The sequence below is a fragment of the Petromyzon marinus genome, chromosome 22 (assembly GCF_048934315.1).
Source record: "Petromyzon marinus isolate PM22_M1 ecotype Great Lakes invasive population chromosome 22, UKy_Petmar_22M1.pri1.0, whole genome shotgun sequence".
NCBI classification, from domain to species: domain Eukaryota; kingdom Metazoa; phylum Chordata; class Hyperoartia; order Petromyzontiformes; family Petromyzontidae; genus Petromyzon; species Petromyzon marinus.
The window spans coordinates 3,680,252-3,700,930 of record NC_133688.1 but is presented as its reverse complement, the minus strand read 5'-3'; positions in this window follow the sequence as shown (position 1 = coordinate 3,700,930).

Here is a 20,679-nt window from a genome sequence, read left to right as displayed (position 1 = left end):
GAATGGTTAAGCTATGGGATATGAAATGGACGAGCGACCAATAAAACAGCATGTATTATGCGGTTGAATGCTTTTTGCTATTCACAAAATAAAACAAAAGCAGTCATGCAAATATCTGAATTTTCACAGCACAGCAAAATCAGTTGCACCATTCAATTCCGCTCGTCCAGACGGGGAGAATTCAATCACATTCATTCGATGTGACGTTTCTTATGGAATTTAATGAGCGACAACATTTTGACCCCAAACCGAGAGGATTCTGGGATGTTTGTGTATTTTTGGTAATAACTCTGGAAGGAAACGTCGCAGACCCATCAAGGTGGTACTCGTACTGCTCGCCTCATCGAGAGGAATCCAAATATATGAATTCTTAAGCTATGGGATATGAAATGGACGAGCGACCAATAAAACAACATGTATTATGGGGTTGAATGCTTTTTGCTATTCACAAAATAAAACAAAAGAAGTCATGCAAATATCTGAATTTTCACAGCACAGCAAAATCAGTTGCACCATTCAATTCCGCTCGTCCAGACGGGGAGAATTCAATCACATTCATTCGATGTGACGTTTCTTATGGAATTTAATGAGCGACAACATTTTGACCCCAAACCGAGAGGATTCTGGGATGTTTGTGTTTTTTTGGTAATAACTCTGGAAGGAAACGTCGCAGACCCATCAAGGTGGTACTCGTACTGCTCGCCTCGTCGAGAGAAATCCAAATATATGAATGGTTAAGCTATGGGATATGAAATGGACGAGCGACCAATAAAACAGCATGTATTATGCGGTTGAATGCTTTTTGCTATTCACAAAATAAAACAAAAGCAGTCATGCAAATATCTGAATTTTCACAGCACAGCAAAATCAGTTGCACCATTCAATTCCGCTCGTCCAGACGGGGAGAATTCAATCACATTCATTCGATGTGACGTTTCTTATGGAATTTAATGAGCGACAACATTTTGACCCCAAACCGAGAGGATTCTGGGATGTTTGTGTTTTTTTGGTAATAACTCTGGAAGGAAACGTCGCAGACCCATCAAGGTGGTACTCGTACTGCTCGCCTCGTCGAGAGAAATCCAAATATATGAATGGTTAAGCTATGGGATATGAAATGGACGAGCGACCAATAAAACAGCATGTATTATGCGGTTGAATGCTTTTTGCTATTCACAAAATAAAACAAAAGCAGTCATGCAAATATCTGAATTTTCACAGCACAGCAAAATCAGTTGCACCATTCAATTCCGCTCGTCCAGACGGGGAGAATTCAATCACATTCATTCGATGTGACGTTTCTTATGGAATTTAATGAGCGACAACATTTTGACCCCAAACCGAGAGGATTCTGGGATGTTTGTGTTTTTTTGGTAATAACTCTGGAAGGAAACGTCGCAGACCCATCAAGGTGGTACTCGTACTGCTCGCCTCGTCGAGAGAAATCCAAATATATGAATGGTTAAGCTATGGGATATGAAATGGACGAGCGACCAATAAAACAGCATGTATTATGCGGTTGAATGCTTTTTGCTATTCACAAAATAAAACAAAAGCAGTCATGCAAATATCTGAATTTTCACAGCACAGCAAAATCAGTTGCACCATTCAATTCCGCTCGTCCAGACGGAGAGAATTCAATCACATTCATTCGATGCGACGTTTCTTATGGAATTTAATGAGCGACAACATTTTGACCCCAAATCGAGAGGATTCTGGGATGTTTGTGTATTTTTGGTAATAACTCTGGAAGGAAACGTCGCAGACCCATCAAGGTGGTACTCGTACTGCTCGCCTCATCGAGAGGAATCCAAATATATGAATGCTTAAGCTATGGGATATGAAATGGACGAGCGACCAATAAAACAACATGTATTATGGGGTTGAATGCTTTTTGCTATTCACAAAATAAAACAAAAGAAGTCATGCAAATATCTGAATTTTCACAGCACAGCAAAATCAGTTGCACCATTCAATTCCGCTCGTCCAGACGGGGAGAATTCAATCACATTCATTCGATGTGACGTTTCTTATGGAATTTAATGAGCGACAACATTTTGACCCCAAACCGAGAGGATTCTGGGATGTTTGTGTTTTTTTGGTAATAACTCTGGAAGGAAACGTCGCAGACCCATCAAGGTGGTACTCGAACTGCTCGCCTCGTCGAGAGGAATCCAAATATATGAATGGTTAAGCTATCGGATATGAAATGGACGAGCGACCAATAAAACAACATGTATTATGGGGTTGAATGCTTTTTGCTATTCACAAAATAAAACAAAAGCAGTCATGCAAATATCTGAATTTTCACAGCACAGCAAAATCAGTTGCACCATTCAATTCCGCTCGTCCAGACGGGGAGAATTCAATCACATTCATTCGATGCGACGTTTCTTATTGGATTTAATGAGCGACAACATTTTGACCCCAAACCGAGAGGATTCTGGGATGTTTGTGTATTTTTGGTAATAACTCTGGAAGGAAACGTCGCAGACCCATCAAGGTGGTACTCGTACTGCTCGCCTCGTCGAGAGGAATCCAAATATATGAATGCTTAAGCTATGGGATATGAAATGGACGAGCGACCAATAAAACAACATGTATTATGGGGTTGAATGCTTTTTGCTATTCACAAAATAAAACAAAAGCAGTCATGCAAATATCTGAATTTTCACAGCACAGCAAAATCAGTTGCACCATTCAATTCCGCTCGTCCAGACGGGGATAATTCAATCACATTCATTCGATGCGACGTGTCTTATGGGATTTAATGAGCGACAACATTTTGACCCCAAACCGAGAGGATTCCGGGATGTTTGTGTTTTTTTGGTAATAACTCTGGAAGGAAACGTCGCAGACCCATCAAGTTTGTACTCGTACTGCTCGCCTCGTCGAGAGGAATCCAAATATGTGAATCGTTAAGCTATTGGATATGAAATGGACGAGCGACCAATAAAACAGCATGTATTATGGGGTTGAATGCATTTTGCTATTCACAAAATAAAACAAAAGCAGTAATGCAAATATCTGAATTTTCACAGCACAGCAAAATCAGTTGCACCATTCAATTCCGCTCGTCCAGACGGGGAGAATTCAATCACATTCATTCGATGTGACGTTTCTTATGGAATTTAATGAGCGACAACATTTTGACCCCAAACCGAGAGGATTCTGGGATGTTTGTGTTTTTTTGGTAATAACTCTGGAAGGAAACGTCGCAGACCCATCAAGGTGGTACTCGAACTGCTCGCCTCGTCGAGAGGAATCCAAATATATGAATGGTTAAGCTATCGGATATGAAATGGACGAGCGACCAATAAAACAACATGTATTATGGGGTTGAATGCTTTTTGCTATTCACAAAATAAAACAAAAGCAGTCATGCAAATATCTGAATTTTCACAGCACAGCAAAATCAGTTGCACCATTCAATTCCGCTCGTCCAGACGGGGAGAATTCAATCACATTCATTCGATGCGACGTTTCTTATTGGATTTAATGAGCGACAACATTTTGACCCCAAACCGAGAGGATTCTGGGATGTTTGTGTATTTTTGGTAATAACTCTGGAAGGAAACGTCGCAGACCCATCAAGGTGGTACTCGTACTGCTCGCCTCGTCGAGAGGAATCCAAATATATGAATGCTTAAGCTATGGGATATGAAATGGACGAGCGACCAATAAAACAACATGTATTATGGGGTTGAATGCTTTTTGCTATTCACAAAATAAAACAAAAGCAGTCATGCAAATATCTGAATTTTCACAGCACAGCAAAATCAGTTGCACCATTCAATTCCGCTCGTCCAGACGGGGATAATTCAATCACATTCATTCGATGCGACGTGTCTTATGGGATTTAATGAGCGACAACATTTTGACCCCAAACCGAGAGGATTCCGGGATGTTTGTGTTTTTTTGGTAATAACTCTGGAAGGAAACGTCGCAGACCCATCAAGTTTGTACTCGTACTGCTCGCCTCGTCGAGAGGAATCCAAATATGTGAATCGTTAAGCTATTGGATATGAAATGGACGAGCGACCAATAAAACAGCATGTATTATGGGGTTGAATGCATTTTGCTATTCACAAAATAAAACAAAAGCAGTAATGCAAATATCTGAATTTTCACAGCACAGCAAAATCAGTTGCACCATTCAATTCCGCTCGTCCAGACGGGGAGAATTCAATCACATTCATTCGATGTGACGTTTCTTATGGAATTTAATGAGCGACAACATTTTGACCCCAAACCGAGAGGATTCTGGGATGTTTGTGTTTTTTTGGTAATAACTCTGGAAGGAAACGTCGCAGACCCATCAAGGTGGTACTCGTACTGCTCGCCTCGTCGAGAGAAATCCAAATATATGAATGGTTAGGCTATGGGATATGAAATGGACGAGCGACCAATAAAACAGCATGTATTATGCGGTTGAATGCTTTTTGCTATTCACAAAATAAAACAAAAGCAGTCATGCAAATATCTGAATTTTCACAGCACAGCAAAATCAGTTGCACCATTCAATTCCGCTCGTCCCGACGGAGAGAATTCAATCACATTCATTCGATGCGACGTTTCTTATGGAATTTAATGAGCGACAACATTTTGACCCCAAATCGAGAGGATTCTGGGATGTTTGTGGTTTTTTGGTAATAACTCTGGAAGGAAACGTCGCAGACCCATCAAGGTGGTACTCGTACTGCTCGCCTCGTCGAGAGGAATCCAAATATATGAATGCTTAAGCTATGGAATATGAAATGGACGAGCGACCAATAAAACAACATGTATTATGGGGTTGAATGCTTTTTGCTATTCACAAAATAAAACAAAAGCATTCATGCAAATATCTGAATTTTCACAGGACAGCAATATCAGTTGCACCATTCAATTCCGCTCGTCCAGACGGTGAGAATTCAATCACATTCATTCGATGCGACGTTTCTTATGGGATTTAATGAGCGACAACATTTTGACCCCAAAACCGAGAGGATTATGGGATGTTTGTGGTTTTTTGGTAATAACTCTGGAAGGAAACGTCGCAGACCCATCAAGGTGGTACTCGTACTGCTCGCCTCGTCGAGAGGAATCCAAATATATGAATGCTTAAGCTATGGGATATGAAATGGACGAGCGACCAATAAAACAACATGTATTATGGGGTTGAATGCTTTTTGCTATTCACAAAATAAAAAAAAAAGCAGTCATGCAAATATCTGAATTTTCACAGCACAGCAAAATCAGTTGCACCATTCAATTCCGCTCGTCCAGACGGGGAGAATTCAATCACATTCATTCGATGCGACGTTTCTTATGGGATTTAATGAGCGACAACATTTTGACCCCAAACCGAGAGGATTCTGGGATGTTTGTGGTTTTTTGGTAATAACTCTGGAAGGAAACGTCGCAGACCCATCAAGGTGGTACTCGTACTGCTCGCCTCGTCGAGAGGAATCCAAATATGTGAATGGTTAAGCTATGGGATATGAAATGGACGAGCTACCAATAAAACAGCATGTATTATGGGGTTGAATGCTTTTTGCTATTCACAAAATAAAACAAAAGCAGTCATGCAAATATCTGAATTTTCACAGCACAGCAAAATCAGTTGCACCATTCAATTCCGCTCGTCCAGACGGGGAGAATTCAATCACTTTCATTCGATGCGACGTTTCTTATGGGATTTAATGAGCGACAACATTTTGACCCCAAACCGAGAGAATTCTGGGATGTTTGTGGTTTTTTGGTAATAACTCTGGAAGGAAACGTCGCAGCCCCATCAAGCTGGTACTCCTACTGCTCGCCTCGTCGAGAAGAATCCAAATATATGAATGTTTAAGCTATGGGATATGAAATGGACGAGCGACCAATAAAACAACATGTATTATGGGGTTGAATGCTTTTTGCTATTCACAAAATAAAACAAAAGCAGTCATGCAAATATCTGAATTTTTACAGCACAGCAAAATCAGTTGCACCATTCAATTCCGCTCGTCCAGACGGGGAGAATTCAATCACATTCATTCGATGCGACGTTTCTTATGGAATTTAATGAGCGACAACATTTTGACCCCTAAACCGAGAGGATTCTGGGATGCTTGTGGTTTTTTGGTAATAACTCTGGAAGGAAACGTCGCAGACCCATCAAGGTGGTACTCGTACTGCTCGCCTCGTCGAGAGGAATCCAAATATATGAATGCTTAAGCTATGGAATATGAAATGGACGAGCGACCAATAAAACAACATGTATTATGGGGTTGAATGCTTTTTGCTATTCACAAAATAAAACAAAAGCATTCATGCAAATATCTGAATTTTCACAGGACAGCAATATCAGTTGCACCATTCAATTCCGCTCGTCCAGACGGGGAGAATTCAATCACATTCATTCGATGCGACGTTTCTTATGGGATTTAATGAGCGACAACATTTTGACCCCAAAACCGAGAGGATTATGGGATGTTTGTGGTTTTTTGGTAATAACTCTGGAAGGAAACGTCGCAGACCCATCAAGGTGGTACTCGTACTGCTCGCCTCGTCGAGAGGAATCCAAATATATGAATGCTTAAGCTATGGGATATGAAATGGACGAGCGACCAATAAAACAACATGTATTATGGGGTTGAATGCTTTTTGCTATTCACAAAATAAAAAAAAAGCAGTCATGCAAATATCTGAATTTTCACAGCACAGCAAAATCAGTTGCACCATTCAATTCCGCTCGTCCAGACGGGGAGAATTCAATCACATTAATTCGATGCGACGTTTCTTATGGGATTTAATGAGCGACAACATTTTGACCCCAAACCGAGAGGATTCTGGGATGTTTGTGGTTTTTTGGTAATAACTCTGGAAGGAAACGTCGCAGACCCATCAAGGTGGTACTCGTACTGCTCGCCTCGTCGAGAGGAATCCAAATATGTGAATGGTTAAGCTATGGGATATGAAATGGACGAGCTACCAATAAAACAGCATGTATTATGGGGTTGAATGCTTTTTGCTATTCACAAAATAAAACAAAAGCAGTCATGCAAATATCTGAATTTTCACAGCACAGCAAAATCAGTTGCACCATTCAATTCCGCTCGTCCAGACGGGGAGAATTCAATCACTTTCATTCGATGCGACGTTTCTTATGGGATTTAATGAGCGACAACATTTTGACCCCAAACCGAGAGAATTCTGGGATGTTTGTGGTTTATTGGTAATAACTCTGGAAGGAAACGTCGCAGCCCCATCAAGCTGGTACTCCTACTGCTCGCCTCGTCGAGAAGAATCCAAATATATGAATGCTTAAGCTATGGAATATGAAATGGACGAGCGACCAATAAAACAACATGTATTATGGGGTTGAATGCTTTTTGCTATTCACAAAATAAAACAAAAGCATTCATGCAAATATCTGAATTTTCACAGGACAGCAATATCAGTTGCACCATTCAATTCCGCTCGTCCAGACGGGGAGAATTCAATCACATTCATTCGATGCGACGTTTCTTATGGGATTTAATGAGCGACAACATTTTGACCCCAAAACCGAGAGGATTATGGGATGTTTGTGGTTTTTTGGTAATAACTCTGGAAGGAAACGTCGCAGACCCATCAAGGTGGTACTCGTACTGCTCGCCTCGTCGAGAGGAATCCAAATATATGAATGCTTAAGCTATGGGATATGAAATGGACGAGCGACCAATAAAACAACATGTATTATGGGGTTGAATGCTTTTTGCTATTCACAAAATAAAAAAAAAGCAGTCATGCAAATATCTGAATTTTCACAGCACAGCAAAATCAGTTGCACCATTCAATTCCGCTCGTCCAGACGGGGAGAATTCAATCACATTCATTCGATGCGACGTTTCTTATGGGATTTAATAAGCGACAACATTTTGACCCCAAACCGAGAGGATTCTGGGATGTTTGTGGTTTTTTGGTAATAACTCTGGAAGGAAACGTCGCAGAACCATCAAGGTGGTACTCGTACTGCTCGCCTCATCGAGAGGAATCCAAATATATGAGTTGTTAAGCTATGGGATATGAAATGGACGAACGACCAATAAAACAACATGTATTATGGGGTTGAATGCTTTTTGCTATTCACAAAATAAAACAAAAGCAGTCATGCAAATATCTGAATTTTCACAGCACAGCAAAATCAGTTGCACCATTCAATTCCGCTCGTCCAGACGGGGAGAATTCAATCACATTCATTCGATGCGACGTTTCTTGTGGGATTTAATGAGCGACAACATTTTGACCCCAAACCGAGAGAATTCTGGGATGTTTGTGGTTTTTTGGTAATAACTCTGGAAGGAAACGTCGCAGACCCATCAAGCTGGTACTCCTACTGCTCGCCTCGTCGAGAAGAATCCAAATATATGAATGTTTAAGCTATGGGATATGAAATGGACGAGCGACCAATAAAACAACATGTATTATGGGGTTGAATGCTTTTTGCTATTCACAAAATAAAACAAAAGCAGTCATGCAAATATCTGAATTTTTACAGCACAGCAAAATCAGTTGCACCATTCAATTCCGCTCGTCCAGACGGGGAGAATTCAATCACATTCATTCGATGCGACGTTTCTTATGGAATTTAATGAGCGACAACATTTTGACCCCAAATCGAGAGGATTCTGGGATGTTTGTGGTTTTTTGGTAATAACTCTGGAAGGAAACGTCGCAGACCCATCAAGGTGGTACTCGTACTGCTCGCCTCATCGAGAGGAATCCAAATATATGAGTTGTTAAGCTATGGGATATGAAATGGACGAACGACCAATAAAACAACATGTATTATGGGGTTGAATGCTTTTTGCTATTCACAAAATAAAACAAAAGCAGTCATGCAAATATCTGAATTTTCACAGCACAGCAAAATCAGTTGCACCATTCAATTCCGCTCGTCCAGACGGGGAGAATTCAATCACATTCATTCGATGCGACGTTTCTTGTGGGATTTAATGAGCGACAACATTTTGACCCCAAACCGAGAGAATTCTGGGATGTTTGTGGTTTTTTGGTAATAACTCTGGAAGGAAACGTCGCAGCCCCATCAAGCTGGTACTCCTACTGCTCGCCTCGTCGAGAAGAATCCAAATATATGAATGTTTAAGCTATGGGATATGAAATGGACGAGCGACCAATAAAACAACATGTATTATGGGGTTGAATGCTTTTTGCTATTCACAAAATAAAACAAAAGCAGTCATGCAAATATCTGAATTTTTACAGCACAGCAAAATCAGTTGCACCATTCAATTCCGCTCGTCCAGACGGGGAGAATTCAATCACATTCATTCGATGCGACGTTTCTTATGGAATTTAATGAGCGACAACATTTTGACCCCTAAACCGAGAGGATTCTGGGATGTTTGTGGTTTGTTGGTAATAACTCTGGAAGGAAACGTCGCAGACCCATCAAGGTGGTACTCGTACTGCTCGCCTCGTCGAGAGGAATCCAAATATATGAATGCTTAAGCTATGGAATATGAAATGGACGAGCGACCAATAAAACAACATGTATTATGGGGTTGAATGCTTTTTGCTATTCACAAAATAAAATAAAAGCATTCATGCAAATATCTGAATTTTCACAGGACAGCAATATCAGTTGCACCATTCAATTCCGCTCGTCCAGACGGGGAGAATTCAATCACATTCATTCGATGCGACGTTTCTTATGGGATTTAATGAGCGACAACATTTTGACCCCAAAACCGAGAGGATTATGGGATGTTTGTGGTTTTTTGGTAATAACTCTGGAAGGAAACGTCGCAGACCCATCAAGGTGGTACTCGTACTGCTCGCCTCGTCGAGAGGAATCCAAATATATGAATGCTTAAGCTATGGGATATGAAATGGACGAGCGACCAATAAAACAACATGTATTATGGGGTTGAATGCTTTTTGCTATTCACAAAATAAAAAAAAGCAGTCATGCAAATATCTGAATTTTCACAGCACAGCAAAATCATTTGCACCATTCAATTCCGCTCGTCCAGACCGGGAGAATTCAATCACATTCATTCGATGCGACGTTTCTTATGGGATTTAATAAGCGACAACATTTTGACCCCAAACCGAGAGGATTCTGGGATGTTTGTGGTTTTTTGGTAATAACTCTGGAAGGAAACGTCGCAGACCCATCAAGGTGGTACTCGTACTGCTCGCCTCGTCGAGAGGAATCCAAATATGTGAATGGTTAAGCTATGGGATATGAAATGGACGAGCTACCAATAAAACAGCATGTATTATGGGGTTGAATGCTTTTTGCTATTCACAAAATAAAACAAAAGCAGTCATGCAAATATCTGAATTTTCACAGCACAGCAAAATCAGTTGCACCATTCAATTCCGCTCGTCCAGACGGGTAGAATTCAATCACTTTCATTCGATGCGACGTTTCTTATGGGATTTAATGAGCGACAAAATTTTGACCCCAAACCGAGAGGGTTCTGGGTTGTTTGTGGTTTTTTCGTAATAACTCTGGAAGGAAACGTCGCAGAACCATCAAGGTGGTACTCGTACTGCTCGCCTCATCGAGAGCAATCCAAATACATGAGTTGTTAAGCTATGGGATATGAAATGGACGAGCGACCAATAAAACAACATGTATTATGGGGTTGAATTCTTTTTGCTATTCACAAAATAAAACAAAAGCAGTCATGCAAATATCTGAATTTTCACAGCACAGCAAAATCAGTTGCACCATTCAATTCCGCTGGTCCAGACCGGGAGAATTCAATCACATTCATTTGATGCGACGTTTCTTGTGGGATTTAATGAGCGACAACATTTTGACCCCAAACCGAGAGGATTCTGGGATGTTTGTGTTTTTTTAGTAATAACTCTGGAAGGAAACGTCGCAGACCCATCAAGGTGGTACTCGTACTGTTCGCCTCGTCGAGAGGAATCCAAATATGTGAATGGTTAAGCTATGGGATATGAAATGGACGAGCTACCAATAAAACAGCATGTATTATGGGGTTGAATGCTTTTTGCTATTCACAAAATAAAACAAAAGCAGTCATGCAAATATCTGAATTTTCACAGCACAGCAAAATCAGTTGCACCATTCAATTCCGCTCGTCCAGACGGGGAGAATTCAATCACTTTCATTCGATGCGACGTTTCTTATGGGATTTAATGAGCGACAAAATTTTGACCCCAAACCGAGAGGGTTCTGGGATGTTTGTGTTTTTTTGGTAATAACTCTGGAAGGAAACGTCGCAGAACCATCAAGGTGGTACTCGTACTGCTCGCCTCATCGAGAGCAATCCAAATACATGAGTTGTTAAGCTATGGGATATGAAATGGACGAGCGACCAATAAAACAACATGTATTATGGGGTTGAATTCTTTTTGCTTTTCACAAAATAAAACAAAAGCAGTCATGCAAATATCTGAATTTTCACAGCACAGCAAAATCAGTTGCACCATTCAATTCTGCTCGTCCAGACCGGGAGAATTCAATCACATTCATTTGATGCGACGTTTCTCGTGGGATTTAATGAGCGACAACATTTTGACCCCAAACCGAGAGGATTCTGGGATGTTTGTGTTTTTTTAGTAATAACTCTGGAAGGAAACGTCGCAGACCCATCAAGGTGGTAGTCGTACTGTTCGCCTCGTCGAGAGGAATCCAAATATGGGAATGGTTAAGCTATGGGATATGAAATGGACGAGCTACCAATAAAACAGCATGTATTATGGGGTTGAATGCTTTTTGCTATTCACAAAATAAAACAAAAGCAGTCATGCAAATATCTGAATTTTCACAGCACAGCAAAATCAGTTGCACCATTCAATTCCGCTCGTCCAGACGGGGAGAATTCAATCACTTTCATTCGATGCGACGTTTCTTATGGGATTTAATGAGCGACAAAATTTTGACCCCAAACCGAGAGGGTTCTGGGATGTTTGTGGTTTTTTGGTAATAACTCTGGAAGGAAACGTCGCAGAACCATCAAGGTGGTACTCGTACTGCTCGCCTCATCGAGAGGATTCCAAATATATGAGTTGTTAAGCTATGGGATATGAAATGGACGAACGACCAATAAAACAACATGTATTATGGGGTTGAATGCTTTTTGCTATTCACAAAATAAAACAAAAGCAGTCATGCAAATATCTGAATTTTCACAGCACAGCAAAATCAGTTGCACCATTCAATTCCGCTCGTCCAGACGGGGAGAATTCAATCACATTCATTCGATGCGACGTTTCTTATGGAATTTAATGAGCGACAACATTTTGACCCCAAATCGAGAGGATTCTGGGATGTTTGTGGTTTTTTGGTAATAACTCTGGAAGGAAACGTCGCAGACCCATCAAGGTGGTACTCGTACTGCTCGCCTCGTCGAGAGAAATCCAAATATATGAATGGTTAAGCTATGGGATATGAAATGGACGAGCGACCAATAAAACAGCATGTATTATGGGGTTGAATGCTTTTTGCTATTCACAAAATAAAACAAAAGCAGTCATGCAAATATCTTAATTTTCACAGCACAGCAAAATCAGTTGCACCATTCAATTCCGCTCGTCCAGACGGGGAGAATTCAATCACATTCATTCGATGCGACGTTTCTTATGGAATTTAATGAGCGACAACATTTTGACCCCAAATCGAGAGGATTCTGGGATGTTTGTGGTTTTTTGGTAATAACTCTGGAAGGAAACGTCGTAGACCCATCAAGGTGGTACTCGTACTGCTCGCCTCATCGAGAGGAATCCAAATATATGAGTTGTTAAGCTATGGGATATGAAATGGACGAGCGACCAATAAAACAACATGTATTATGGGGTTGAATGCTTTTTGCTATTCACAAAATAAAACAAAAGCAGTCATGCAAATATCTGAATTTTCACAGCACAGCAAAATCAGTTGCACCATTCAATTCCGCTCGTCCAGACGGGGAGAATTCAATCACATTCATTCGATGCGACGTTTCTTGTGGGATTTAATGAGCGACAACATTTTGACCCCAAACCGAGAGAATTCTGGGATGTTTGTGGTTTTTTGGTAATAACTCTGGAAGGAAACGTCGCAGACCCATCAAGCTGGTACTCGTACTGCTCGCCTCGTCGAGAAGAATCCAAATATATGAATGTTTAAGCTATGGGATATGAAATGGACGAGCGACCAATAAAACAACATGTATTATGGGGTTGAATGCTTTTTGCTATTCACAAAATAAAACAAAAGCAGTCATGCAAATATCTGAATTTTCACAGCACAGCAAAATCAGTTGCACCATTCAATTCCGCTCTTCCAGACGGGGAGAATTCAATCACATTCATTCGATGCGACGTTTCTTGTGGGATTTAATGAGCGACAACATTTTGACCCCAAACCGAGAGGATTCTGGGATGTTTGTGTTTTTTTAGTAATAACTCTGGAAGGAAACGTCGCAGACCCATCAAGGTGGTACTCGTACTGTTCGCCTCGTCGAGAGGAATCCAAATATGTGAATGGTTAAGCTATGGGATATGAAATGGACGAGCTACCAATAAAACAGCATGTATTATGGGGTTGAATGCTTTTTGCTATTCACAAAATAAAACAAAAGCAGTCATGCAAATATCTGAATTTTCACAGCACAGCAAAATCAGTTGCACCATTCAATTCCGCTCGTCCAGACGGGGAGAATTCAATCACTTTCATTCGATGCGACGTTTCTTATGGGATTTAATGAGCGACAAAATTTTGACCCCAAACCGAGAGGGTTCTGGGATGTTTGTGGTTTTTTGGTAATAACTCTGGAAGGAAACGTCGCAGAACCATCAAGGTGGTACTCGTACTGCTCGCCTCATCGAGAGGATTCCAAATATATGAGTTGTTAAGCTATGGGATATGAAATGGACGAACGACCAATAAAACAACATGTATTATGGGGTTGAATGCTTTTTGCTATTCACAAAATAAAACAAAAGCAGTCATGCAAATATCTGAATTTTCACAGCACAGCAAAATCAGTTGCACCATTCAATTCCGCTCGTCCAGACGGGGAGAATTCAATCACATTCATTCGATGCGACGTTTCTTATGGAATTTAATGAGCGACAACATTTTGACCCCAAATCGAGAGGATTCTGGGATGTTTGTGGTTTTTTGGTAATAACTCTGGAAGGAAACGTCGCAGACCCATCAAGGTGGTACTCGTACTGCTCGCCTCGTCGAGAGAAATCCAAATATATGAATGGTTAAGCTATGGGATATGAAATGGACGAGCGACCAATAAAACAGCATGTATTATGGGGTTGAATGCTTTTTGCTATTCACAAAATAAAACAAAAGCAGTCATGCAAATATCTTAATTTTCACAGCACAGCAAAATCAGTTGCACCATTCAATTCCGCTCGTCCAGACGGGGAGAATTCAATCACATTCATTCGATGCGACGTTTCTTATGGAATTTAATGAGCGACAACATTTTGACCCCAAATCGAGAGGATTCTGGGATGTTTGTGGTTTTTTGGTAATAACTCTGGAAGGAAACGTCGTAGACCCATCAAGGTGGTACTCGTACTGCTCGCCTCATCGAGAGGAATCCAAATATATGAGTTGTTAAGCTATGGGATATGAAATGGACGAGCGACCAATAAAACAACATGTATTATGGGGTTGAATGCTTTTTGCTATTCACAAAATAAAACAAAAGCAGTCATGCAAATATCTGAATTTTCACAGCACAGCAAAATCAGTTGCACCATTCAATTCCGCTCGTCCAGACGGGGAGAATTCAATCACATTCATTCGATGCGACGTTTCTTGTGGGATTTAATGAGCGACAACATTTTGACCCCAAACCGAGAGAATTCTGGGATGTTTGTGGTTTTTTGGTAATAACTCTGGAAGGAAACGTCGCAGACCCATCAAGCTGGTACTCGTACTGCTCGCCTCGTCGAGAAGAATCCAAATATATGAATGTTTAAGCTATGGGATATGAAATGGACGAGCGACCAATAAAACAACATGTATTATGGGGTTGAATGCTTTTTGCTATTCACAAAATAAAACAAAAGCAGTCATGCAAATATCTGAATTTTCACAGCACAGCAAAATCAGTTGCACCATTCAATTCCGCTCTTCCAGACGGGGAGAATTCAATCACATTCATTCGATGCGACGTTTCTTGTGGGATTTAATGAGCGACAACATTTTGACCCCAAACCGAGAGAATTCTGGGATGTTTGTGTTTTTTTGGTAATAACTCTGGAAGGAAACGTCGCAGACCCATCAAGGTGGTACTCGTACTGCTCGCCTCGTCGAGAGGAATCCAAATATATGAATGGTTAAGCTATGGGATATGAAATGGACGAGCGACCAATAAAACAACATGTATTATGGGTTGAATGCTTTTTGCTATTCATAAAATAAAACAAAAGCAGTCATGCAAATATCTGAATTTTCACAGCACAGCAAAATCAGTTGCACCATTCAATTCCGCTCGTCCAGACGGGGAGAATTCAATCACATTCATTCGATGCGACGTTTCTTATTGGATTTAATGAGCGACAACATTTTGACCCCAAACCGAGAGGATTCTGGGATGTTTGTGTATTTTTGGTAATAACTCTGGAAGGAAACGTCGCAGACCCATCAAGGTGGTACTCGTACTGCTCGCCTCGTCGAGAAGAATCCAAATATATGAATGGTTAAGCTATGGGATATGAAATGGACGAGCGACCAATAAAACAGCATGTATTTTGGGGTTGAATGCTTTTTGCTATTCACAAAATAAAACAAAAGCAGTCATGCAAATATCTGAATTTTCACAGCACAGCAAAATCAGTTGCACCATTCAATTCCGCTCGTCCAGACGGGGAGAATTCAATCACATTCATTCGATGCGACGTTTCTTATGGAATTTAATGAGCGACAACATTTTGACCCCAAATCGAGAGGATTCTGGGATGTTTGTGGTTTTTTCGTAATAACTCTGGAAGGAAACGTCGTAGACCCATCAAGGTGGTACTCGTACTGCTCGCCTCATCGAGAGGAATCCAAATACATGAGTTGTTAAGCTATGGGATATGAAATTGACGAGCGACCAATAAAACAACATGTATTATGGGGTTGAATGCTTTTTGCTATTCACAAAATAAAACAAAAGCAGTCATGCAAATATCTGAATTTTCACAGCACAGCAAAATCAGTTGCACCATTCAATTCCGCTCGTCCAGACGGGGAGAATTCAATCACATTCATTTGATGCGACGTTTCTTGTGGGATTTAATGAGCGACAACATTTTGACCCCAAACCGAGAGGATTCTGGGATGTTTGTGTTTTTTTAGTAATAACTCTGGAAGGAAACGTCGCAGACCCATCAAGGTGGTACTCGTACTGCTCGCCTCGTCGAGAGGAATCCAAATATGTGAATGGTTAAGCTATGGGATATGAAATGGACGAGCGACCAATAAAACAGCATGTATTATGGGGTTGAATGCTTTTTGCTATTCACAAAATAAAACAAAAGCAGTCATGCAAATATCTGAATTTTCACAGCACAGCAAAATCAGTTGCACCATTCAATTCCGCTCGTCCAGACGGGGAGAATTCAATCACATTCATTTGATGCGACGTTTCTTATGGGATTTAATGAGCGACAACATTTTGACCCCAAACCGAGAGGATTCTGGGATGTTTGTGTTTTTTTAGTAATAACTCTGGAAGGAAACGTCGCAGACCCATCAAGGTGGTACTCGTACTGCTCGCCTCGTCGAGAGGAATCCAAATATGTGAATGGTTAAGCTATGGGATATGAAATGGACGAGCGACCAATAAAACAGCATGTATTATGGGGTTGAATGCTTTTTGCTATTCACAAAATAAAACAAAAGCAGTCATGCAAATATCTGAATTTTCACAGCACAGCAAAATCAGTTGCACCATTCAATTCCGCTCGTCCAGACGGGGAGAATTCAATCACATTCATTCGATGCGACGTTTCTTATGGGATTTAATGAGCGACAACATTTTGTCCCCAAACCGAGAGGATTCTGGGATGTTTGTGTTTTTTTGGTAATAACTCTGGAAGGAAACGTCGCAGAGCCATCAAGGTGGAACTCGTACTGCTCGCCTCGTCGATAGAAATCCAAATATATGTATGGTTAAGCTATGGGATATGAAATGGACGAGCGACCAATAAAACAGCATGTATTATGGGGTTGAATGCTTTTTGCTATTCACAAAATAAAACAAAAGCAGTCATGCAAATATCTGAATTTTCACAGCACAGCAAAATCAGTTGCACCATTCAATTCCGCTCGTCCAGACGGGGAGAATTCAATCACATTCATTTGATGCGACGTTTCTTGTGGGATTTAATGAGCGACAACATTTTGACCCCAAACCGAGAGGATTCTGGGATGTTTGTGTTTTTTTAGTAATAACTCTGGAAGGAAACGTCGCAGACCCATCAAGGTGGTACTCGTACTGCTCGCCTCGTCGAGAGGAATCCAAATATGTGAATGGTTAAGCTATGGGATATGAAATGGACGAGCGACCAATAAAACAGCATGTATTATGGGGTTGAATGCTTTTTGCTATTCACAAAATAAAACAAAAGCAGTCATGCAAATATCTGAATTTTCACAGCACAGCAAAATCAGTTGCACCATTCAATTCCGCTCGTCCAGACGGGGAGAATTCAATCACATTCATTCGATGCGACGTTTCTTATGGAATTTAATGAGCGACAACATTTTGACCCCAAATCGAGAGGATTCTGGGATGTTTGTGGTTTTTTGGTAATAACTCTGGAAGGAAACGTCTTAGACCCATCAAGGTGGTACTCGTACTGCTCGCCTCATCGAGAGGAATCCAAATACATGAGTTGTTAAGCTATGGGATATGAAATTGACGAGCGACCAATAAAACAACATGTATTATGGGGTTGAATGCTTTTTGCTATTCACAAAATAAAACAAAAGCAGTCATGCAAATATCTGAATTTTCACAGCACAGCAAAATCAGTTGCACCATTCAATTCCGCTCGTCCAGACGGGGAGAATTCAATCACATTCATTTGATGCGACGTTTCTTGTGGGATTTAATGAGCGACAACATTTTGACCCCAAACCGAGAGGATTCTGGGATGTTTGTGTTTTTTTAGTAATAACTCTGGAAGGAAACGTCGCAGACCCATCAAGGTGGTACTCGTACTGCTCGCCTCGTCGAGAGGAATCCAAATATGTGAATGGTTAAGCTATGGGATATGAAATGGACGAGCGACCAATAAAACAGCATGTATTATGGGGTTGAATGCTTTTTGCTATTCACAAAATAAAACAAAAGCAGTCATGCAAATATCTGAATTTTCACAGCACAGCAAAATCAGTTGCACCATTCAATTCCGCTCGTCCAGACGGGGAGAATTCAATCACATTAATTCGATGCGACGTTTCTTATGGGATTTAATGAGCGACAACATTTTGACAGCAAACCGAGAGGATTCTGGGATGTTTGTGGTTTTTTGGTAATAACTCTGGAAGGAAACGTCGGAAACCCATCAAGGTGGTACGCGTACTGCTCGCCTCGTCGAGAGGAATCCAAATATATGAGTTGTTAAGCTATGGGATATGAAATGGACGAACGACCAATAAAACAACATGTATTATTGGGTGGAATGCTTTTTGCTATTCACAAATAAAACAAAAGCAGTCATGCAAATATCTGAATTTTCACAGCACAGCAAAATCAGTTGCACAATTCAATTCCGCTCGTCCAGACGGGGAGAATTCAATCACATTCATTCGATGCGACGTTTCTTGTGGGATTTAATGAGCGACAACATTTTGACCCCAAACCGAGAGAATTCTGGGATGTTTGTGGTTTTTTGGTAATAACACTGGAAGGAAACGTCGCAGACCCATCAAGGTGGTACTCGTACTGCTCGCCTCGTCGAGAAGAATCCAAATATATAAATGTTTAAGCTATGGGATATGAAATGGACGAGCGACCAATAAAACAACATGTATTATGGGGTTGAATGCTTTTTGCTATTCACAAAATAAAACAAAAGCAGTCATGCAAATATCTGAATTTTCACAGCACAGCAAAATCAGTTGCACCATTCAATTCCGCTCGTCCAGACGGGGAGAATTCAATCACATTCATTCGATGCGACGTTTCTTATGGGATTTAATGAGCGACAACATTTTGACCCCAAACCGAGAGGATTCTGGGATGTCAGCAGGGCGGAGGCACTGGGGCAAGGATCACAGAGACCCTGTCTGGAAGACCCTGGAACCCGCTCGTGGGTTGGAGAAGGGAGGCGCGGCCAGGGCGGAGCCAGGCCGCGCCGAGTCGGATAAAAGCAGCGGAGAGCGAGAGCTCGTGGTTGCAGGTTCTGGGAAGTGGAGTCGTCTCGTTGGCACTGTCTTTGCCGACTTGGTCGCTGCCGTCTTCACTAGATAATTGGGCGGCCGGATAGTTGTTGGCTGTCTCGGTCGATGCCGTCAGTGTAACATGGTGAGGGTTGTGTCTAAGCTAGGCTATTTGACTTGGGAGAAGCGAGGGCGAGTCTGTGAACCTGATGGTGTTAAATAAGGAAGGTGCGGAAGGTACGGGAGAGGATGAGGAAGATCGTGGGATGGATGGGGGAGGATGAGAAGATAGTGGGAGGGACGGGGGAGGAAGAAAGTGGGAGGGATGGGAGAGAAAGAAGGAGATAGCGGGGGGGACGGGAGAGGAAGAGGGAGATAGTGGGAGGGAAGGGGGTGGAAGAGGGAGATAGTGGCAGGAAAGGGGAATGAAGAGGGAGATAGTTGGAGCGACTGGGGAAGTAGAGGGAGATAGTGGGAGTGATTTGGGAGGATTAGGCAGATCGGTTAGAGTAAGAAGGTGATAGTGGGAAGGAAGGGGAAGGAAGAGGGAGAGAGTGCGAGGGATTGGAGATGCAGAGGGAGATAGTGGGAAGGATGGGGGAAGAAAATGGAGATGGTGCGAGGGACGGGAGAAGAGGGAGATAGTAGAGCCAAGTGGGAGGAAGAGGGAGATAGTGGAAGGTACTGGGGAGGAAGTGGGAGATGGTGGGAGGGACGAGGAAGGAAGAGGGAGATGGTGGGACGGATTGGAGAGGTAGATAGTGGGAGGGACGCGGGAAGAAGAGGGAGATAATAGCAGGGACGAGAGAGGAAGAGGGAGATAGCCACTGATGTTCGCCGTGGCCAGAAATTTAAACTCGGTTCACAAAGTTCATGGTGTAGTGGGTGTTGAGGTGGCATATCCTGGCTGGCCAGGAGAAGGCAGTACAGCAAGTGGGATAAGCACCATCTCTGTCTGCATGGGATAGAGGGTTGCCCCCTTGCACGAGTGGGTTTTCTCTGGGTACTCCTGTATCCCCTCACGTTTATGAACGCTCAGTAATTGCCCAATTGAATTATTGCTATGCACCGCGACGTTCGTTTTGCTATGTCATGTGATCAGAATTGGGCGCCACGGTGGCGAGATGTTCACTATTTTGTAGGGTATACAGGAGGTCGTGTATTAAATCCTTACCCTGACACCTTTGTATTTGGAGTTTGTATGTTATCTCCCCGTGGTCGCGTGTATTTTTCTCCGGATCCTCCGGGTTTTCCCTCCACATTTATTAACACATGTTTAGAGTATTTGGCTACTAATGTCCACGTAATAAGCCAATTTGTTGAGCTGTAATTGTGTGGCCGCT